Source organism: Numida meleagris, chromosome 2, assembly GCF_002078875.1.
Source record: "Numida meleagris isolate 19003 breed g44 Domestic line chromosome 2, NumMel1.0, whole genome shotgun sequence".
In the NCBI taxonomy this organism is placed as follows: Eukaryota; Metazoa; Chordata; class Aves; order Galliformes; family Numididae; genus Numida; species Numida meleagris.
The window spans coordinates 96128734-96150632 of NC_034410.1; positions in this window are offsets into that span (position 1 = coordinate 96128734).

Consider the following 21899-nt stretch of genomic DNA (forward strand, 5'->3'; position numbering starts at 1 on the left):
ATAGAGGAGAAATTACTGGATTATTTTGAATGTTAACGGTTGCTGTAGAGAGATAAAATTTAAAGTATAATTTCCTAGCTAATTATCCTGCCTGTATGTTTCCTTTATAAGATACTGGAACTCCTACTGATACAGGAATGTACAGCATCATTAATTTTTATGGAAAGCGCTCCTAAATGAAGAAGTAGAATGCACAATTAATAGGAAATCACAGCAGGGTTGTGTGGTTCACAGATCCAATATCTATGATAAAACTCTGATGGCTTTTTCTATTATTTACTAAGGTTTAAACTCAGCTGCCTATTGCATTTATATTGCTGTATTCTCAACAACTACACTGAAGGCAAATCACCCATAGGGCTATATGAAAATTGTTGCCTTGAGGACACAAGTCTCCTGTGCCGTATCTGGCAGGTTAGATAAGTCTTTGTTCCTCTCTAGTCCCTGTCAAAAACACATCTTGCAGTAAAATTAATTTTTGCTAGTACTGTCTCTTTCACGTACCTGAATAAGGTTTTATTTCAAATATCCTTGGGAAAAATAATTTTAAAAAATATTTGCTTCAGTTTTAAGATTTGACTTGACATTAAAAGATTGCTTGGTAATGCTGAGTATGTTCGAAGGAAAATCTGTCAATTCCTGAGGTGAACAATGCAAATGCAATAGTTAAGAAAATAATTTCCTGAAAGAACTTGGAAGCATTTAGATGTTTCTGTGAATACTTCATTACTCCAATTTTCTTAGTTAAACAGCAGCTGCATTCAGTCTGCGCTTGTAAACAAAGTCACTGCAGAAAACATTCAATTTTAACTGAATGAATCAGGAGCCAAAAACTCCTGATCCCTCTTTTACCTCTATGCCTCATTCATATCACTCACTGATGCCCTTTAACTTTCAAGAGCCAACCTTTAACTTTAAGGAGTAACTGCGGTCTTTCAAGAGGCTGTGTAGTTTTAATTGGAACAGAGTGGCTTTTAGGAAGAGGATATATTTTTAAACTGCTTAGAGTTTAAAGACTTTAACAAGTCTGTAGCTGTTCCACTGTTTGGGAGCCATGTGTGTTGATAGTGGATATCAGTCTTGTTACCACTAAGCATTTATTTGACACTGCCACTACCTCTGACAGAAGGTGCCATCTTAACTGAATGCAGTCTTACTCAGTTTTTCACAATGTCTGTTAAAAAATGGAATAATACACACTTCTAGGCTGAAAGCATCTGAGACGGTGTGTGTTCATTATTCACAGCTGAGGCATTTTCATTCCAGCTTCATTCAAATGCTTCTTCAGAGCTGTCTTTTCTAAAATCATTCTCTTCCAAACCTATCCTACAGGCATAGCTGTAACATAATTAAGATGAGTAGCAAATATTCAAACTACTGAATATATTAGATATAAGACTGAGGAAGGTAAAACAAGCTTGAACCCACCCCCCAGCTGCCATGGTGAGTTATAGACCTCCACAAACAGCTGGTTTGCACAGGATGTTCATTTCTGTAGCATTTGGCAGTCTTGCTATGAAAAACACACTTTACATATCACTCCCCATTTCAGATTTTTCAACACTGAGCAGTGAAGGAGTTTATATTGTTTCTGCAGTATATCCAAGTTAGACTAAATATGTTAAATTATGTGCATGACATATTGCAGGGTTGATGAGCCTAGCTTGAGCTTTGCGATTTATGATTTGATTTGCATGATTCATGGTCATGCTTGATATTGTATTGATAAAACAAACATTTTGTTCTTCCAAATTACCATTATGAACTTCAATATTGGCATTATTGAATGTTTTCAGGATTCCCCTCAGTGGCCCAGCAAATCAAAAGTCTGATAGCATAATGATTTGAAACGTTTGTAGAGGCCTCTTAATGCAGTTTAAAATGTCAGTGGTGAAATACAGTGAAGGGAATTAGATTTTTAAAACGTTTCTGGCCCTACACACATGGCAGGGCGGCGCAGGCATTCTTAACAGATGCGGCACTGTGGGTCTCTCCTTCTAGTGTTGCTCTCTCCAACCCGGTGGTGGTCTCACACCAGTATGTAGCTTAGTTCTACCATGCTGCTCTCTCATTCCCCCTTCTCAAAGGAATGGGAAGGGAAAACATCACATAATCTTAGAATGGCTTGCAGGACTGCCATCTACCAGCTCAGCTGTCCAAGGCCCCATCCAGCCTGGCCTTGAATCCTTCCAGGGATGGGGCATCCTTCTCTGGGTAGCCTGTGTCAGTGCCTCACCACCGAGTAAAAAAAATTATTCCTAGGATCCAACCTAATTCTCTCCTCTCTTTTAATTTGAAGTCATTCCCCCTTGTCCTATCACTGTCTGCCCATGTAAAAAGACAGTTCTCCTCTTGCTTATAAGCTCCCTTTATAGTACTGGAAGGCTGCAATAGGTCTCCCCAGAGCCTTCTCTACTCCAGGTTGGAAAAGCCCAACTCCCTCAGCCTTTCTTAGGGAGGTGCTCCAGCCCTCTGATCATCTTTGTGGCTCTCCTTTGGACCTGCACCATCAGCTCCTCATCCTTCTTGTGCTAGGGGCCCTAGGCCTGACTGCAGGGCTCCAGGTGGGGCCTCAGGACGGCAGAGCAGAGGGGGACAATGCCCTCCCTCTCCCTGCTGGCCACCCCTCTCTTGATGCAGCCTACTGGCCTTCTGGGCTGCAGGAGCACACTGCTGGCTCATGTCCAGCTTTTCATTCAACAGAATCCCCAAACCCTTCTGTGAAGGGCTGCTCTCTGTGAGTTCTTCTCCCAAAAGTTCATGGGTTTATGTAAGAACAGGGACATCACTCACCAGTTTCTGTCACAGGCAAAACAGACTCAGCATAGGCAGACAATTTATTGCCTATTGCTAACAGACAAGAGCAGTGAGAACCAAAAACAAACTAAAAACCCCTTCCCCCCACCCACCTTCTTCTATCTTCTCCTCCCAAGCAGTGCAAGTGAATGAGGAATGGGGTCTGCAGTCAGTCCGTAGCGCTTTGTTTCTGCTGCTCCTCCATGGTCACTCTCTGCCCCTGCTCCACGTGGGATCCCTCCCACGGGTGCTGTTCTTCTCGAACTCTTCCAGCACTGCTGCAGCACAGCTCTGTACCACGGGGCCGACCCTTCAGGCACTGCTCCTCAGGGGTCTCCACGGGCAGCAGCTCTGGCCCGGGCCGCTCCTGCGGGGGTACCCACAGGCTGTGCCTCCTCCAGGCCTCATCCACTGCTGCCCCGCGGGCTCCTCCGTGGCTGCATGGGGAGATCTGCCCTGCGCGGTGCCCCTGGGCTGCAGGGGGACGGCCTGCTCCTCCGTGGGCCTCTCCTGGGCTGCAGGGAGCTGCTGCTGTGTGCCTGGGGCTCCTGCCCTCCTTCTGCACTGACCTTGGCGCCTGCAGGGCTGTTCTCTCACATTCCTCACTCCTCTCTCCCAGCTGCTGTTGCACAGCAGTTTTTCCGTTCCTTATATCTGCTCTCCCAATATCAAACCCAGTATTGCTCAGCTTCAACCAGCAGTGGGTCCCTTTTGCAGGTGCTGGAGCTGACTCCCATTAGACATGGGGCAGCTTTTGGACTCTTCTTGCAGAGTAGCCCCAGTGCTATAAAAACCTTTCCCTGTAAGATCAATACAAGCCCATAGCATCAGTGCACAACTCATTTTCTAACTGTGCAATTAGACATGCACATGATGTAGTGTATAACACATCTGTTAAATACTATAAAGAGCTAGGGGGCTAAACCGCTAAATGAATGGGTGAGGGCTGATCACCTCCTTTAAGGCTACACAGAAGTGGTACCTGCAGCACCTCCTCCCCTCCTTCTCCTCTCCACTTGCTGTCTGCAGGCTGTTTCTCACATTTTTCCCCACTCCTCACTGCTGTGCAGTGTTTTCCCCCTAGCCTTTCCCCAAGGCACCATCATCTTGGCTGCAGGGCCCAGCCATACCCTGTGGTGAGCCCTGGCCTTGCCTCATGCAGGAGCCCTGCAGTCCCCTGCCAGCCTAGGGCACCTGCACACAGTACAGAAGGGAACAACAGCAAGACATGGTGAGTGAAGATGCTCTTCCTGTGATCTGTATGTAATATGGTAGAAAATATGTGCTGTTGAGCCATCTGGCCAGCCTGAGATGCTGAGTACTGACCCAGTGATTTTTGTGGTCTCCCTGACCAAGTTAACTGTAGCATGGGTGGCAGATGGATGCTGATGAAATTGATGAACCAATAGTTGCCTCACCATCAACAAGAAAGTAAAAAAAATCACTCACAGTATGTGCCCGAAGAGCCCCTTGCTTTGTAGGTATTGTTTCATTTGGTGCGGTGATTAAAAAATCCTGAAAATTATATAGTTTTAGTAGTAATAGCACTACAGTGAACATGCCTTGACATAACAAAGGGCCTTTAAAATTTTGCAAGATTTCCCCTTTCCATGCAGCCTTTTTGCACTGATGGAGCAAACAAAAGCAGGGTCTTGCACATCGGAAGCTACTGAGTTGCTTTTGTCTGGAGCGAGGTCTGAATATGTGATGCAGTGCTCCGTTCTTCTGGGATACAGGTCTTTTTAGCCACCAGTAATATTTACTATCTATCAAGTTCTGGAGAAGAGGAGGCTCAGAGGAGACCTTACTGTTCCCTACATTGAACTGAAAGGAGATTGTAGTGAGGTGTGGGTCGGCCTCTTCTCCCAGGTAACAGTGATAGGACAAGGGAGAATGGCTTTCAATTGTGCCAGCAGAGGTTCGCATCAGATACTAGGAAGAATTTCTTCTCAGAAGGAGTGGTGAGGCACTGGCACAGGCTGCCCAGGGAGGTGGTGGAGTCACTGTCCCTGGAGGTGTTCAAGAACCGTGTGGATGTGGCACTGAGGGACATGGTCAGTGGGCTTGGTGGGAATGGGCTGACGGTTGGACTAGATGATTTAAGTGGTCTTTACCAGCTCTGATGGTTCTATGAGTCTTAAGTTCTTTCAGCAGCAGGACAGTAAATGCAGCATGTCCATGTAGTCTACAATGAGAAGCCTACAAAGGTCTATGTGTCAACGGTTTATGGGCATTCGGCCCGGTTCCGTGACGAAGGGGACGGGGGACCCACAGGCCCACGCCCCGGGAAAAGGGAAAAGGGGAAAAGGGTAAGGAGATGGCCCTGAGAGCAAAGAACAGCGGCAACAATCTGAGGAGAAACAAACTAATTTACTAAATAAAATATCGGAATGCAAAACAACACACTATAATACAATATAATTACAATTTAAGCTGATAAATCCAATACAGAGAGAGAGAATGTCCCAAAATCAAGGTAGGCCTTACTCTACTACCGACGATAAGACGGCTGGAGAGCGAGGTGCTGCCAAGACGAGAGATGGCGGAAAAAGGGATGAGGTCTCGTGATCTGCAAGTTTTTATACTGCGAGCTTTTATCTTTTCCCTCCGGCTGGAAAATGGTAACAGAGGAGCAAAGTACCGTGGGGAATGTAGTAGTCCTCCTCTTCTGAGAACCAGGTACATTCACTACATGATGTTATGATGTGGAGTACCAATAACCGAAAATCATAAAACCATGACACTAGGAAAGGGCAAATTGTTAATAGTATTACTATGTCCAAAATATCCACAGACTGTGCGTATTGGCACAGAAGAGATTGCAAGAAATGTGGAATGCACTCAACAGTGGCTGGTGCTGTTAGAGAATTCCTGTAATTTTAAATGCTGTAATATTTAGGTATGGGTAAACTGGTTAAGACAACATAAGCATCTAACCTAAACATTTGGGGTTTGAAGTTGTTTGGTTAGCTTCCCAGGGCCACTCCCAGTTTTCATTCACTCCAGCACTTCCCTGTTGGGACAAATCCAGGAGGGGAAATATCAAAACACCATGAGAGAGGCTGTTATGTGAGAGTTGGTGGCCTCGTGCCAGTGACCTGTTAACCTAGCAGCTAGATGAGCCGTGGTCAGAGGTAATGCATCAGTATAATCCACAATGCATACCTTGTTTTATGGCTCTGCCCATTTTTTCTTTGCTGGTCAGCTGTTGGGACTCAGAGATGGATCTTGACTTAACTCAGAAAACACTACAGAAATCTCAAATAGCAAAATGCCTACTCAGAAGTAATAGGTGTAATACTGATTATTTTAGGAAAATCTAGAATTGAAGACTTAAGAGAATGAAAGTTGTCACTCGTAATGCAAGTAATGTCCATCAGAGGCAAGCACTTGATGTATTGTGACAAGTATGTCTCATTCTTCAAAATGAGTCACCTTTTAATAAAGACATACGAGGACATTGAGGCATTTTCTTGTGTGTTTTGAGGAGCTGGACTACTGATGGGACACGGATGAGTTAGAGACTGTTGTCCAATGTTTCCTGATAAAACAAATTCATACATTAACACTGGAGCAAAAAGCATTCTCAGAAGAATAGTTTATTTTATGTATTACAAAGCAGAACAACACTGAAGTGCCCTTTTTTATCCTGGCTTTAAAAAAAAGGTGAAGAAAACACTTTTCGTAACTGTGTACTCTAACACAAGTCATCTGTATCTTTATATTTCTCTCTCTCCCTGTGTACCTATTTATAGAGAAATATGGAGAACATCAGCTGCTCAAGGAAATGTTACATGACTGTAAAGAACAAGTGATTAACTTATTACAGTTTTATTACTTATTACAGTTTTGATGCTCTTGAGACATCAGGTAGTGCCTTGTTGCTGTATTTTTCATTTTGAATAGACATCATTTCCCACTGTGCTAGTAAAGGATTGCTTCACTGAAATCTTTCTTAAGGACAAATCTGATCTAAATTCCTTTGCTGTAGTTTTCAGGACTGCGTCAAAGATTTCTTTTTTTCTTCACATCAGAAACTTTACCTTCTGGTAAAGTTATGCACTGTGTTTGCGTGGCTGACTTTGTGTGTGGTGTAGCTGTCTGTCAGTTGCTTTGGGTACAACAAAAGCAGTGGGTAACTTGTAACAGCCACATCAGGGCAACAGCTGCAGTTTCCTAATGGAGAGATGAAGGATAGAAACTGCAGGAGCTCATACTACCCTCATTACTAACCAGTCAGGAGTTGGAGCAGTTCCTGCAGCATCCTAAGAGATACAACTCCCCCTTCTCTCTTATAGTTATTTCTTTTGTTCTCATCTCTAGGCTTGTTTGTTAGAACTTCTCTTGCTTGCACTAAAGTGCATGTATTGCTTTATTAGAAAAGACACATGTTTATAAAAAGCGTATCTCACACGCCGATGAAAGGTGGTTTTGTGGTGGTTATTAGTTCTGTAGATAATATAGTACGAGGGCTGCTCCAAAAGTAATGCCTCCTATTTTGTTATGTTGGTCCATGGTGTCAAAGGCAGATGTTGGCGGTATGGCAGTACAGGTTAAACCTTCCTACTGATATCCCATTACATTTTGTTGCTGTGTGACAGATGGCAGCAGAGGGGCAGTCTGACAAAATGGTCTCTGACATGAAAGTTCATTTGAAGCAAAGGCGTGTCACTGAATTCCTCCATGCAAAAAAAATGGGGCCCACTGACATTCATCAATACTTGCTGAACGTTCATGGAGGCCAAGCAGTGGATGCGAGCACAGAGAGGTAATGGGTGGTGCGCTTCTGCAGTGGTGACAGCGACAGTGGGTCACTTCTGTCGGTGCAAATTGTTATGAACGTGGCATGCAGGGTCTTATTCATTGATGGCAAGAATGCATAGCTAATGGTGGTGACTGTTGAAAAAGAGTGTTTTGTAGCTGAGAATTTGCTCTGTCAAATAGTGCTATTGTCCTCTTTGTATCAGTTGTAGTTTCCATGGAAATAAATAGGAAGCATTACTTTCAGAGTGAAAGCTATTCCTGCTTGACAGCACCAGAGAGTGGGAGCTGGAAGAGTGTCTCCAAATAGTGATGAATGGGAAAGGGAAAAAGAAGACAATGAAGAATCCACCACATACACCCACTCTTGTCTCCGGTATATCTCAGGGTAGAAGAGAGTGCTTTCTTTTTCATATTTTTTTCATTTCATATACTAAGTAGAGCCAGGAAATCCTGATGCTATTAATTGCACGGTCTAAGGCTGATATTGTCTAACCACTAGTGTCCAAAATAAAGTATCTAAATGTAAGAATAAGTAACATATTTAAGTTGAATTTGAAAGTACTCATCACTTGCAAGTATTTTTGGGAAGAACAGAGATAGAGGAAATTGACCTTCAGCTTGTGGAAGATTAATTCTGAACAGGTCTAAGTTGGGTCTGAGCTCCATCCCTGTTTTTTTTTTTTTTTTTACCCTGTCTTCACAAGAAGGTCCCTTACCCGAGAGGTAGGAATGGTTGTGATTACTTTCTACCTTTTTCCCCCCACTGAATTCTATTTTGTAACTAAGGAATCACTGTGCCCAGACACTTCTGTTTAAGCTTTCCAGTCCCCCTGAAACTAAATATCTAACTGCAGGTGAGAGCCAAAATACAAGCTCTTTTAACACTTCTATTTTTTTCCTTTCCTTTCATCTATTCCTTGTGTCTCCATGTGCTGTTCTGAAGTTTACAAATCCTTGCACAAGGTCATCTGTCAATTGCCCCTGTGCTACAGGTCTCACATTTGATCTAAAGACATTGCTTAGTTTATGACAAAGCTTGTTGTTTGCTGAGAAAAAATAAATACTGAGGCTGTGGTTTTAGGATTTTCATTCCTTTATGGGTGCATCTTGGGAACAGATGTGAATGAGCAGTCAGCCATGTCTTGTCATCTGGCAGGGCAGTGTGAAAAATAGAGAAGGCCATGACAGTGTTCAGCAGCAGCTAAAATATTTTGGTCACAAATACAAGGCACAGCACCATTCAGGCTGCTACAAAGAACATCAACTCCATCCCAGCCAGACCCAGTGGGACCACTTTGCACATCTCTACCATCAGACCTGCTAATGTTTCCTTTGCCGTTTACCTGAGAAATATGGAGCATGAGGCTGCTTTTCTACCCTTTACTGCTATCTAGAGGTTGATATATCTTCTTTTTTTTTCCATTGGGTAAAATTGTATGAGAAATATTGATTTTATTTTTATTATTTCCTGAATTTTTTTTTTTCCAGAAAAGTGGTGTGCTGCTACTGAAATCAAAAGTTTCATGTAATCTCTAATATACTTTGCATTTGTAATAAGAGTTAAGAGAGCTAGCTCAGACAGCAGTGTGTAAACAGTGTTTAACAGTGGGTTCACATAGTGAGTCAAGGCAGGATCTCTATGCACCAGTGGTTTATGTGCCACAGGGAAAGCAGATGATGAATTTAAAAAATTTTTTTTTTTTATTTCCATTTCAGCTTTCTTAGTGCTTTCTCTAAATCTTGATAAAAATGGAGGAGACATTCACCTGAGTGCCACAGTGTAAATGAATTCTTTATACTTCTTACAAAAGAACTTTTATTCATATCTTGCTGGAAACTGTAAATCTTCATTTCCAAACCTCCCTGCTCTCCAATTTCATATATTCATAAAACAGAACAGAATACTTCTTTCAAAATATTAAGGAGTATCCACAACTGGAATCCTGAAATATATGGAATATAAGACTGCTTTGAAATGTTGAGTTCCTGTACCTGATAGTCCTGTATTCATTTATATATAACATTTTCTTCCTTTAATGCTGCCAGTAGAATTCAATCCACGACAAAACAACAATGACAAAAAAATGCAAACCCAACCTAAAAAATAAGGAACCCTTCAAAACTCTGTAAAATCTTTGTGTGTTAAATTTTATCTCTTTTTAAAATATATTTAATGCTGTTGTCCAGTACCTTTGTTTATTATGTGTCAAAATATGTCTGAGTTACTGCTTACTTTCATCTTAATGTTGTAATATTGTCATCTTTAACATTCAGTCTATAGTGGTAACTGTTTTAATGTATGTACATTGTAGCTTCCATTCATTTTCGGGAGCATTTTCATGATCTTATTTTCCAGTGCCAATGTGCAATTAGAAGCTTTTCTGAGTTATCCATATTTTCTCTTTTTTTCACTGTAACATAAAATGAACTAAGGAATCTAATTAAGAAAAAAAAAAAAAGATGTGTATCTGCACAGGTGCGTTTCACAGAGATTCAGATAGATTTGAAAGAGTCTTAACAATTCCATATTAAATTCAGATTTTGCATTAAAAAAAATCCAGCAACATCAAAAAACCTTTGGTAAAATTGTGGGACTGACCAATTATATTCAAGAATTCTAACAGAAAGAGTTTTGCTGAGCAAGCGTTTCAATGCTGAGAGCTCTGCTGGGCAGCATGGACAACCAGAGGGTATAGCTGAGAGCATTCTGAAGTGAGTGGTTTCATTATCCAAGTTCTCAGAAATGTCATAAGTAAGCAAGCAATATAAGAAATCAAATATATACTGGAAGTTTAAGACTGGACCTCAGAGTTCCCTGAACATCTCTTACGTTAGCAAAATTGATAGTACGTTTGTTGTTTTTACGATTGTATGTATTTAGCCCCCATCTTCCTTTATGATTTTACTCGCTATTTGTAAAGAAACTCCTGAGACATTCTAAGTTTGTTCAATCTTTAGTATTTTTAAGTAAGACTTTCAAGAATGTAATTGCCATTTAATCATGAAGCTAGTTTACTGGGAACATTCTCAACATTTTCCTGTCAGTACTTCTGTCAGCTTGGAAACCTCCTACAGGACATATGCCAGAGTCTTATCTAGCCTACTTTTCTTATCCAAAGGGAGGAGAGTGAATCACTATTTAATTCATCCTCATTCAACCACACTCCTTTTCTTCATACTTTCTCATTGTTCCTTTGTGTTTTTTAATAATTGCACTGTTCTGCTTTCTTGACGTTTCATTGCTTCTTTTGTAAAACAAATGATGTCAACTGAGATTTCTTCAGTGTTTTCTTCTTAATTTTGGTACACTACCTATTGTACCCACCAAAACCCCTCTGCATAGTTCAGGATGTAATTGTCTTTGCCATTTCCCACCTGCTCTTTTTTTCTGTTTTCATGGGACTTAGCTATTTTTTCCATCTACTCTCACTTGATCAGGGTACGTGTTCTTAAACATTTAAAGAGCTATGCATTTTTCTCTTTTTCCTCACGCTTTTATGGGACTTAGCCCAACTGGCATTGATTGCAATGGGGATTGCATGACTGAAAGCTGTAGAAATGCTGAACTAAATGACAGGGTATGAGAAGATGCCTCTAAGCCAAGCATGACATTATCAAAGTCCAAGTTTCCCTACTGTAGCACTGTGAATAAGCATTAACAAGAAACAAACTTGTTTGCACCAGTTTAGCAACTGGAAAAACTTAGCACTTGGCAAATCAACAACGTTTTTCTGAGCTCTCCAGTACCAAGCACTTGCGTACCCATGCCTCTACCTCCTTGGGCAATGTGTAGACCCCATCTGACCTCAGGAGGCTTATTCTCTGAATATGCCTGACCAATCTGGCGGCCTTCTATGATGGAGTGATGGCATCAGTAGTAAAAGGAGGAGTGATTGCAGTCATCTACCTGGACTTCTGGAAGACCTTTGACATGGTCCCCCACAACATCCTTATCTCTAAATTGGATATATATGGATTTGAAGGGTGGGTTATTCAGTGGATAAGGAATTGCTTGGAAGGTCACAGCCAGAGTTGTAGTCAATGGCTCTATGTCCAAGGTGGAGGCTGGTAACGTGTGGTGTCCCACAGGGCTCCACACTGGGACTGGTGCTCTTCAACATCTTTATCAGTGACGTGGATAGTGGAATTGAGTGCACCTTCAGCAAGTTTGCTGATGGCACTAAGCTGAGTGGTGCAGCTGATACAATAGAAGGAAGGGATGCCATTCATCAATTATTAGTAATTAAATGGCAGTGTGATGTAGCATTGTATAGGCTTGTAAAGGCCAAACAAAACCTTAATGATCAACTCAGCTAAATCATAGATATTGCATAGTGAAGTGATAGCTTGCTCTGTTATGCTAACAGTCTGATAATGTTGCCAAGATTTAGGGTACATGCAGATATATTAGCATATCTATTCTTGTCATGCAAATTAAATTGAGATAAAATGAGTGCTAATATTATGCTATGAGTAGCATAGCAAAGTATTTATTTGACAGGAGAAGAGGCCATGGGCACTAACTGGATCACAGGAGGTTCCCTCTGAATACCAGGCAGCACTTCTGATGGAGCCTTGGCACAGGCTGCCCAAAGGCTGTGGGGTCACTTCTTAAGCTGAGCAATAAAGAATTGTTTAATCGCATTGAGCAAGTGCTATTTTATTTGTCTTTTAGAGAAGATTTCCACAGTGATTTTATGTCTATATGTCTGAATACATTTTCTCATTTGGAAGTCTTTTCAGTTTTTCATATAGTTTAGAGAAGAGTAAATATATGATGGTTCAAGAGGGAAAATACTTAAGAAACTGAAATTTAAGACAGAAGGACAATGAAATATTCTGCTAATTATTGTGTAGATTAGATGTATTACCAGAATTTGGATCCGTCTTTGGTGTAATGTACATTTAGCATAACCACTAACATGGTAATGTCATTGACTTACAGGACTCTCCACCTGTAACTGTGTTTGCTCTGTATTGTTACGACCTTCGAGAGTTTCACGAGGTTGAAGGGTTTTTGGCTTCTCCCCTGAATGGGAAAGCATGAGACCTGCTGCATTAGGTGACACAGATATTTTCCATCTGAATGTACATTTTTTGCTGGCATTGTAGTTTTTGCCTTCCCTTAAACAAACATTGCAGATATTGGGCAGGACATGTGGCTGTGCTAGTTATTTAAAACTACTTAAGGAGTTAGCATACCGTTACAAAGTCATCGATGTTCCCTGGCTTCTATACTTCCATTAATTGCTTTGTGCACAAATGGCTGGCTGAGTTCAAAGGATGAGTTATCCTTTGTGGAAGAGGATAGTATGGGTGGAAAGCAGGAAACTTTCTGCATAACTGCTGGAGTATTAACATTCATTGTCTTATTCAAGAAAATTATCATTTTCAGTTCTCTCTTAATAGTTCATTAAATTCAGATTGAATTTTGGACATAGATTAGACAGTTTGCGAAGCAGTAAGTAGAGGTCAGAACGAAAACTAGATTAAAGTTGGAATAGGAAGTACTGTTTAAAGAAGATGCAAAGAAAGTTCACAGAAGTTTCCTATTCTCACAGGAGTGACCCTGCTCTAAAGTCACCTCCAGAGGCTGGTTCAGAGGAAGAGAAGCCCAGTCTGATTGCCTTTAGTCAGTCTTTGGAAGAGCTTTTCTTTGCCAATGGATTACAGGAAAAATCCAGAGGAAGTAGCACCCTGTACCACTGCATTGTAAATTGAAGTGTAGCAGCTGACACCAATTGTAAGACATTTCCTGTAGGTCATGTCATTATTTTATTTTACTTTTTACTAAAGGATTAATCTAAATGCAGTGTATAATGCTGCCACCTTCTTCCCACTCAGGCAATGAAGACCCTGGACTGGGACCAAAATATAGTATTGTGTCATATCCCAGATGGACATTAAGTGAAATATTCTGTTCTTTATCACACTTGATAATTCTCTTTTCTTATTCTGTGTGCTGGTAGAGAAGATGTTTAACTAACAGAATTCCTGCTTTGAGCACTTGTTTACTTTTTATTCATTTTGTAGAAACACTACATCAGGATTTGAGCACACCTTAGACTTGAGACCTGAAATCTGACAATCCTGCCAGGGTAAATACAATGAAGGTAGTATTATTTTGAGTTGATGTGCAAGAGAAATGGGCTTAAATGAATGAGTGTAAACCTAAACTATTTCAAATACTCTCTTTGTTGAACTGGCAGTAATCTTTTTGTTTGTTTGCGTTGTGCTATAGTACTTTCAAAAGCAATCTAACTACCAGACTCCCTCTCACTTTCCTGTAGCGACTCTACCAGGGTGTGCAGCTTGGTTGTTCCTCCATGACTGACTTCACTATCACTGACTCTTTGAACTGTCAGCAATCTGCTAATTAAGGATCTAGAGTTTCAATTGCACCAAACGTAAGGTATTTTCATTTATTAGGTACTCACAAATCAAATTACAATCCAAGGCATACACTGGGTTCGTTGCAGTCTGTCTCTGGATGCAAAAATACTTAAGCTGGTGAGACCACCTAGAATAGAAAATGGCTGTGTCAGCCAGTCATCACATATGCAGTGTAAACACACACAGTGAGGCAGATTCTTTAGTAAAACGTAAGAGTTATCAGGCTCTGCCCAGACACCAGCCAGACTATGACCAAAGTTTCAAGCAATAATTCTTTTATCGTTCTTTTGGGTGAAGTATTATTTCAGCAACTTTATGCCGTGAGCCAAAAAAGATTTTGTAGGGCAGTCCCACCTGCTATTCACTGGGAAAACTTATTTTTAAACTGTTTCCATGAAGTATGCCTGGTATGGGATCAGACTTTACAAGCTGAATGAGGGTTCTGCTGGATACGTACGCAGTACAGTGCCTCAGTGTATGCACCGGAAAAGGTTCAATGCTGGACTCTCTCCCTCCACACCTCATTTTTAAACTGTTAACTATAAGCTCTCTTGGTAGCAAATGCTATATCTGTACCTCTGGGGCCACTTTCAGGTGCCAGTAACCTCTTTAAAAGTACCCTTTGTGTACATTCCTTATGCAGGAATTCTCAGGCCAGAAGTGGGATGTGTGGAAGGTTCTTGGTACCCTTCTTCTAGACCACCTGCACTATGAAATTCTCAAAATATTATGGAAACGTAGTATAGAAAATGAAGTCCATCTTTTTGTGGTCAGATCACTTAAAAGTGACGTTTTAAAGATTTTCAATTCGCCTCTGACTTATTTGTCAATAAAGATAGCTGTCTTTGGACTTGCCAAGCTCACATAGTTTATAAATGAACTACACTACAGCCTGCAGTCCTTTACAGAGAACATTTCTAACTTATGACCTGAATCAGGAAAGAATTGTGAAAATAACATATGTTTTTATTCTGAGGGAAAATACTTGTTTGCAGGATGTCACTGTAGTTTGTATAAAGGTTTCACCAGTGTTTTGAGAAACGCAAAAATGACTCTACTGCCTTTTTAGTTGTCTGACATCTTCACAATAGGGTGATGAGCTAAGAAACCAAGTATCTGAATGGTTCTTAAATTTCTATCTTTGGTAGCATTATTTCTGCTGTTTCTTTCTGCCACAGTTCTGTACTGTTTGGTAGAAAGTAATTGTTTTCAGATGCAAATAAGCCTTTTTTTTTTTAACAGAATGGTAGGAAATCTTCCCTGTATTCTGCTTATTTTACACTGCTTTTCTGGCTTTGATTTTCAGGGTGTGCTATATGATGCTATTTACAAAGTATATTGCCTTTGCGTCTTTCATATTGGGAAAATAAGCTGCTAGGCAAATAAATATGTGAAATAATCTCTAGAACTGTATTCTAAATAGTGTAGATTTCCTGTCTGCACTTGATAGAAAGCAGCAAACAGTTGTTTTAGACAATTTTATTAAGCAGTTTTGTATTTACAGTTTGTATGGTGGCTATTAATATTATAGTCCAAGTCTCAAAAAGTACAATAATGCTGACAGTATCTGAAAAGTTGGCTATGGAGTGAACTGTGTGTTTTATGTTCTCAAGTTCATTGCATTACACTGTTAACATCCCTTGTATTTTTATTAATGAGAGCCAGTGGTGGAGGAGCTGTGAAATCTGTTCTACTGTGACTGGATTTAGTCCAACTCCTTTCTGTATGTATCATTGACAGATTTTTTTTTGCATCCCTTTATTATTATGCCTGCAAGCAGGCATTGCCCGTTTGCAAAAAAGTATGAACTTCTTCTAAATTTGTCCTATTTTTAGTATAGTTTGATGTTACTGTAAAATCTGAGAGTTCAGTTATATCACACAGTTCAAAGAACAGTATTATTCAAATGCTGAACCTGTAGCCTAAATTCTTACAGTGTGAAAGCCTCCTCTCATTCCAGGTGAACAACTGAAGTGGTATCACAGCAGATCAAACTTGGGTGGCCCTTAGGATCTCAGAAGTTATTGTTTGGGCAAGTGGTGAATGTACTGGGGCATATTCCAGAAGGGTCTGTGACGTAACAGTTTAAGTGTTAGAAAAATGTAATGGAAAATTGTAATGTAATAAGGTGCTCATATGTATATCTGGAGTTTTGCATGTATACATCTGGAACTCTGCTCTCTGGGATAAACACAGCTGCATTTATTTGAATGTGTGAAACAGAGATTTATATACACAGGAGAATAAATTTTGCATTGCATTCTCAAATCCACTGGAGTAAAGGATTTTAGTTGGCTGAGTATCACTGTAGTGAGCTTACTCTTTTGCTTCTTTTTTTTTTTTTTAAATTACATGAGAATTACTTAAAAATCTATCCTCTGATTTAAAGTTCAGAATTTAAACAATCCAAATCCAGGTAGTTTAGCTATATTTTTCTCCAAACAATTGTTGTGGGCCACAGTGAGTGGGGTTGTCATTATAAGATCACGGAGAGGAAAAGCAGATATTCTTAAATAAAGCCACTGCTGTGCATGTGAGATAGAACTTTGCAGGAGGAAGGACCAGCCTGTGATGTAAATTTAAATACACTAAATATTGTCAGTTCAGAGTGATATGAATGTTAATCTCATATGATTAGAACTGTGTTGCAGTTATTAAATGTCTGCCCCTGTGGCCGGTCACCACATTTCAAGTTTTACAGCTGTATATCCAGGTAGAAACATTTATCTGCTTATTGTTACTTTGCAAGTGGAGAGGTAGGATTAGTTCTGCAGCAGGAATTAGCGTTGGATGCTGTGAATGGTTTTTATCTGCACTTTCCCCAGCACCCAACTCTGCCTTTAGGTCAGCCAGGAGGGCAGAGTGCCCCTTTCCTTCCGGACAGAAACATGGAGACAGGATGAGTTTCCCAGGAGGAATAGAGTGCAGGTGTGGGTCTGCTGCTGCTGTTGGAGGGAAAGCAGCTGATGACAGTAGTTCTGTCAAGAACAATTTAGGAAGAGGAAGTAGTTCTTGTTAAAACTCCTCTATAACATTTAATTTAATAAGGCACATAGATGCAAAGCCAAGATTATGGAAAACCCCATCTACCCATTTATCTTCTAGGATGCAGCCTGAAATACCACATTTCCTAAGTGTGATTGTGGAGTCACAAAGAAAGATGACTAAATCAGCATTGTCCCTTAAACAGATTAACACTTCCTTTATAAAGCCAGCATGCATCCTGCCTCTGCGCTAGAGGATTGTCATTGTCTGGTCTAGTGGATAAAGCAGAAGTGTATTCTTCCAAGGCTACTTCCTTTTCTTTCTTTGAAAATTCATATACAATATAACAGACCATGTTCAGGAAGGTGACCAAAAAGAGTCCATCTGTGCTCAGATACAGAGGCTTTCAACAACACCATCGGAAATAACTGTTCTTTCTGTGACAACCCAGCAATACTTCCCCACTTTCAACTCACTGGAGTTGTTTCACACAACACTGGTTCAGCTCATTGCTTGAGCCAACCCTCTGTGTTTCACTTGCTGCTAGGCAGCACCTAAGGTCCTGTTCCTCAGCCTCTGCTAACACCACACCAAACCTTCCCCCTGAAAGACCACTTTGCAAAAGTTGGGCATGTTTTCTGCTGATTTGCTGTCTGCCATGGGGCTGAATGGATTTTAGCCTGCTGTGCTCTGCCCTTTCTCTTACTTCTCCGTTGTCTCCCTTCATGTTTCTAGAATGGTGTTCGTAAATAGAATGTTGTCCCTTTTACTCCCTCATAGCCTAAGGTGACATCTTGCCACTTCCTTTGCCACTTTCAATATACTGGCACACTCTCAGACAGTCATGAAAAGTTCAAAAAAGGGATGCGGTTTCTCTCTTTGCTGTGTACCAGTTGACATTTCAATCAGTCACCTTCAAGATGTCATCTGTTGACTCTCATAGCTGCATAAGTTATTGTCGATCATCAACTGCAACCGCCTATAGGGTAACAGCCCTATATACTCCTGCTGCTTCTTACCATACCTAGACTATCTGGCTCTCTTTGAGAGGAGCCATCTTGTTAAGGCCACACAATGATTTGAAGGGCACTTAGATCTTGAACATGTTCAACTGATTTAATTTTCTCTGAAGAACTACTGATGGATTGTGATGTTAGCAGAAGGAATCCACCTCTGGATGCTCTGGAGAAAATGGAAATCGGAAATGCAGGGTGCTGCATGACAGCAGCAGGATTCAGGCCTAGCAGTTGAAAGACCCCAGTAATACAGCTGTGGCAACTGTAGGCCACAGTGGGCAGATAACTATTGTTTGGCATAAGGATCAAGAGTTTGTTTCTAGCTGAACTGCGAGGATCTGAAGAAGTCCAACAAGGAACCAAAGTTTCTTGGTAGTGACACAAGTGGTTTGCTCAAAGGGAGCCTGTATAATCTGAGGAAAGGAAGAGAACTGGGAGAAAAATATATTGGTATCAAGTTTTTATTGCTTTTAATAAAAAAAATGTATTTCAATTTGGTAGATTGACTCATTTGCTCAGGAGATTTTCCTTTCCATGTATAAAAAGCAGAGGAGATAAAACGCTCCAAAGAACTGAAACTTCCATAGTAAGGAGAGAGATCATCCACACAAAGAAGTAAGGTGGAGTTTTTGGCTTCAAAGAGCATAATGCTTTCTCTTGGATGGGCTGTCCTCCCATAAAGCCAATATGAGCTCTCTGGGACTTACTGGAAGCACTCAGGTACCATATGTGCCATTAGGTCTGAGTTAATAGGGAGGGGATTCTGCAGCACAGCATAGAGAACCAGTGAGCGATGTGTTTAGTGGATCATGACTAATTGAAAAAAAAAGTCATGTTCCAGATCCATTCTTATTGCAATTACTAGATGACTAAACTGGTATTCCACAGTCCATAGAGAAGGAAATTCCTCCATCTGTTAGGGAGTGTCTGTGACTTATCCAGCCTCATTTTCTCTAGTCCAAACTTCTTTATGTGACTGGAATAAGAACACTTCCTTGCTGGACTTGTCAGGGCAAAACACTTCAGCTTCTCAGATTTGTCTTTTAGAGAAATAGCTTGCAAGCTGCCTGAATGATGATGATGATGACCCCTTCTTTTTTAGACTGTCTAGACTCTTACAGAGCAGTTTATGAACCACTGTAGCACAAATGTAAAATACCTTTCTAATATTCATTTACTCATTCCCGTTATGCTATGATAAAGACTGTTTTCAGAAGTTCATGTATGTTTCTGCTGCCTGTGATCAACAGTCTGTGCTAATGGATTCTTGAGGCTACTCGGTAATTAAAATCACATCTGCCAACCTATTCTTTCTGTACCATATTACCACAGTTTTTGAGGATCTATAAGAATAGACTTTGAGCACAATGTCTAATATACACCGAGTGAAGATATGCTCATATTAAAACCTCTAGAAATCATTGCCAGGTAAGTTTGGAATTAATTATTAGAGCACAACCTTTTTTTTTCCCAAAGTTTTTTTTTCTTTTCCCCATTAGAGATACCTCTAGAAGTACAATTTTTTTTAATATATATGTATATATTGTTTTGTATATGGCATTTTTTTTGTACTTGTGCTTGTAATTGTACTTTCTTGTGCTTGCTGCCTCAGGAGATTCTTGGCAAACAGGTAGTTAGCAGTTACTTTGTGCTGCCCTGTTTCTGTCAATTTCAGTGGAATACTCAAAATGTAGTCTAGTGGTTTCAATAATAGGGAAGAAATCTGTTAACTATCTTGTACTGTGTACTGGATACATTCATGTTCCAGTTATAAATGATGGTAACTGAGCCAAAATACTTGGGGTTAGAGAAGCATTTTGCCTCATACATACACCAAAATGAACAAATAGTCTCTCTTCTTCCCATTAACAATTGGCATTTCCTGACTATACAGACAATATATTTTTTACTTCTTTGGTTAAGTTCTTCTGTGGCCCATAGTTTGGGAAAGAACAGATTAAGCTGCAGCTGCTCTCATGCTCAGCAGGCAAGTTCTGCGGCTGATCTATATCAGTGATATATACCCATTGTCATTACTGAATGTCTGTCTCATTGTGTGATGCTCAGGAAAAAAAGTCTTGGAGTCATTAAAACAGATTTAGTAGCTGGAAATATAAGGGATGCTACAGTTCTTATGCTCCTATTTGGAGCTAAACCTGCTCCAAAGGAAGAAATCTTTTATCCTCTGTAGTTTGAATTTGCAAGACACACAAAATCTGTGTGTGTCTGTCACTCCTTGCTCTGCTAGCTGTAAGAGAAAATGGGGTTTCAGAATAATAGGTGGAGAAATGTTGCACAACTGGTGAAATGCTCTTCTCCTTTCCAGTGCTCATTAAGAACAAGAGTGGCTCTGATGTGCATGGTTCTTCTGCAGGCAGGGAAGGTAGAAAGGTCTGACCACTTTTCTCCTGTGCTTCTCCAGTCTCTCCTCCTGAGGAAACAGGAACGTGTAAAGCTGAGAGTTCCCAGGAGTGCAAAATGGATTGATGCTGGATGGAGCTGAATAGGTTGGCTAGGGATATGGAAACGAGCACTTAGCAACTTCTCAGGGGATGGTGGAAAGCATCCCAGCCCTTCAGACAGCTTGACACAAGTGTGTACAGCATTTTCACTGGCTATTTTTGCAGGAGTATAGCTCTATGATGCTTCTTATGTGCTGCATGCAGCACTTAGATCTAAAAGTATTACATGGCAATGTAACACCATGGATTTTAGAGCAACTGGAAAGCCATCAAATTATTTTAATGAGGTCCTCTTTTAGTGATTGAGTGGTGTGCTGATAATTTTAACTGCTTTGTCTGTAGACAGCACAGCCCACCAATGTACCTCCAGTATGTTATTTCCTGGATGCCAGAAATTTCATGATGTAGGATTACCACATATCATAAAGCTAACAGTAACACTTGATGACACTTCATGTTCAGTAATGAAACATGGTGAAAGACAAAAGATACCGAAATCAGCCATTCAGATTTCTTATTTGTTTTGACAGGTGTTTTTTGGGTAGGGAGATATTTATGAATGTCAAAACAGCGCTCTTTGCATATAAACAGTATATAGATAATCCTCATGCACTTTAAATAAGCCTTTAGGTCTCCTTAACATTTAGTGCTAACTTACTTTTCAGAATTCTTAATGATAAATACTTAAAAATCTAGATTTGGCTTTTATTTATTTTTTTTTACTGAATTTATATTGACAAAAGGGGCAAATAGAATTTCCTTTGACTGGTGAATTAATTGATGTTTGCTGTGTCTTGATTTGAATGATCTGTGATATATCTAGATTGCAATGAATATATCTATATCAAGATATATCTATTGCTTGCAATGAACATTTCCATTCATTAGAGTGTATTTTTTAATGACAAAGCGACCTGATAAATGCCTTTTTGTGTTAATAGTTGTTAGGAGGAGTGACAGCTATTCAAGTGTAACAGTCATACAAAGGAACATAGAAGAAAAGGCAGAGATTTCAAAGAATTATTGCATTGTTAACTACACATTTCTAATCTAGTTTTTATTTCAATAAATTACTTAGCATATGGTAAATTTTTTCATTCACTGTCTTTTTTAATAAAGTAGTTTTTAAAAGCAGTTTTTATTAGATGTTATTCCTCAAGTGCATTTAAGAAATGCATAAAGAAAGTGGGGGTATCTCACTTGCTTTGCTTTGTTCCTGTAACCTGTTTCATCAGAACATTTATCTGAAACAAAAAATGTGTATTCTGAAGCTATGCATATACCAGGAAAGTAGATCTGATGTGAGTGGTAAAAACTTTATAATTGTTTAGAAGTCATGTTAAAAAATTACTTCAAGCTTCATTGTGCTGACCCAATAATATCACAAACTTGATTCTCTCAGAATATGTTAAATTCATGGCACAGGTGGATTAAATAGTCTCCCTTTCTCAACAAGCTGTTTTTTCTAAATACATCAAGCACT